At 45.4% G+C, this 2,284-nt stretch overlaps 1 long non-coding RNA gene across 1 annotated transcript in view; it reads left to right on the top strand.

The window, feature by feature from the left end:
- LOC121034390 (uncharacterized) overlaps positions 1-2,017 on the top strand; it is a 4,411-nt gene extending 2,394 nt beyond the window's left edge. The window contains exon 2 of the long non-coding RNA XR_005792406.1: positions 1,804-2,017. This is a non-coding gene — a long non-coding RNA (uncharacterized LOC121034390). The remainder of the gene's footprint in view (positions 1-1,803) is intronic.
- The last annotated feature ends 267 nt before the right edge of the window (positions 2,018-2,284 follow it).

Consider the following 2,284-nt stretch of genomic DNA (forward strand, 5'->3'; position numbering starts at 1 on the left):
TTTTTTTTTTAAAACAAACGCCTGGCTGGCTCAGTCACTTAAGGGTCTGACTTCGGCTCAGGTCAAGATCTCATGGTTTGTGAGTTCGAGCCCCGCCTCGGGCTCACTGCTGTCAGTGCAGAACCCGCTTCGGATCCTCTGTCACCTCTCTCTTTGCCCCTCCCTTACTCTGTCTCTCTCAAAAATAAATAAACATTTATAAACAAAAACAAAAATGCACACTTGGGAGGGGTAGTATGTTAAATAACAGTCAGTGAACCTATTGCTCATTCCATCATTCACCTACTTGGGGAGCATCTGCTTGCTCACGGTTTGCTTCCTGGGTCAGCACTTTTCTTTTCTTTTCTTTTTTTTAATTTTTTTTTCAACATTTATTTATTTTTGGGACAGAGAGAGACAGAGCATGAACGGGGGAGGGGCAGAGAGAGAGGGAGACACAGAATCGGAAACAGGCTCCAGGCTCTGAGCCATCAGCCCAGAGCCTGACGCGGGGCTCGAACTCACAGACCGCGAGATCGTGATCTGGCTGAAGTCGGACTCTTAACCGACTGCGCCACCCAGGCGCCCCGGGTCAGCACTTTTCAACCTTCCCCATCACAAGCACCAACATCTGACTGGCATCAATGGGTACACCCAGCACTAAGGGCAATGCCTGGCACACTTATGGTTTCTCTACTCTTTTATATTACCCTCCAAAAGCACTTTTATTTTCAGATTATTGCCTTTCTGACACCCTTCCCCAAAGTTCACTTACTTATGAATTCCAAAAGGGCATCCAATTGGATTTGGGACTTCTACATTCCCAAACCAATCAAGGTAGTTGGCTGAGTGTCTGTGTTCCCAGGGATTGGAAGCTGGGGTGCTCACCAACTTTAAGAGAACCAGAATATCCACCTCCTACCTTCACTATCAATGGGCCAAGACTCCATTACTGTCCTGCCTGTGCTTGGAAACACAGGCATCCTTCTAACTCATAAAAGCAAAGGAGAAAAGGAAGAGAAATTTAGATTCCCATGTAGAGCCTTAAGAGATGATGAGTTTGAATTAGAAAGTAAAAGTTTTCTTGCTTCAGGCCCCCTGGAGAAGGGTGAAGAACCCAAGAAAATGAGGCAAGAAAGATGTCATCAGCTCTGTGCTCTGTTTGCCAAGGCCCCTTCTCCCTTTAGTCTCTAGGCCAGCCTTCTGTGTTGAACCGGACAAAAAGGGTCAGCAAAATGAACACACTAATTCCTCTTAGCTGATGTCCCTCAGACTGTACATAAGCATAAGACAAATAGTTCTGGCCATCTCAAATCATGATCCTGGCATGTTGCTGACCAATTGTTCAGACTCTTGCACTATTCCTGCTGTGGAAGAATTTGCCTAATAAATTTCCTTTCCATTGTGTGAGGGGGAAAGGCAAGCCAGCTCGGACAGATAGCCCCACATGCTGAAGGCTCAGTATTTAATGCTTTGCCGGGTCTCTCCTGTTCAGCACTAGCCACCAGCCTTATTCAGCATTTACTCCCTGGTAGTGCCACAGACTGGTTGCTGGAAGAGGAGAAAGGCAGACAGATGTTGCTTCTCAGGTTTCAGAGTTTTAGGAGCCACTGGCTCCATGAGATTCAAATACCACAGGTGTTTCTCAACTTGAGCCAAGATGGTCAGATTACAATGGGAGACAGAACTTCATTATGGGCAGGGACATGAAATCAGAGATGGTGCGGTGTGGGCCTCTCAACGTCGCTGCTTAGGGCTAAATAAGTCAATAGATTGGTCTCACGCTCTGCATAAAAACCTGGGCTTCATTCTTTTCTTTATCAGAGAACCGATTAAATAGCATTTTATCCCAATAATGATGTCTCCAAGAGAACCCCTCTAAGCACCAGATCCACTCTCCAGGGGACACTAGTTAACAGCAAGACCAGCACAGAAGAGTTGAAGGACTCCTGCTGGTGGCCACCTGTCTCTTGTTGCCATGGGTTGGTTCCAACATGAAGGAATATTTTACCACGTAAAGAACCACTGTAGAACTTAACTTACGTGTATTCTCTCTACTTATATCAGTGGAAAATGTACAAGAAAAAATAAAGTGTCTTTTAAAACAACTATTTTCTAAAGCAAATGGTGTGAGCAAGAAAGATGACACATGAGCCAGGGCACCAAATTTTCCAACCCCACAACACATGGGCTCCTCTGCAGGATTGCAGGAAACTCATATTTCCACTGGCATTTGGAAAGAAGGCTATTCTCTGGTGGATATCGATTGCATATTTCTCAGGTCTCTTCCTTCCTTCTATCTTTC

Source organism: Herpailurus yagouaroundi, unplaced genomic scaffold (genome assembly GCF_014898765.1).
Source record: "Herpailurus yagouaroundi ecotype Mexico unplaced genomic scaffold, PumYag 160, whole genome shotgun sequence".
NCBI lineage: Eukaryota > Metazoa > Chordata > Mammalia > Carnivora > Felidae > Herpailurus > Herpailurus yagouaroundi.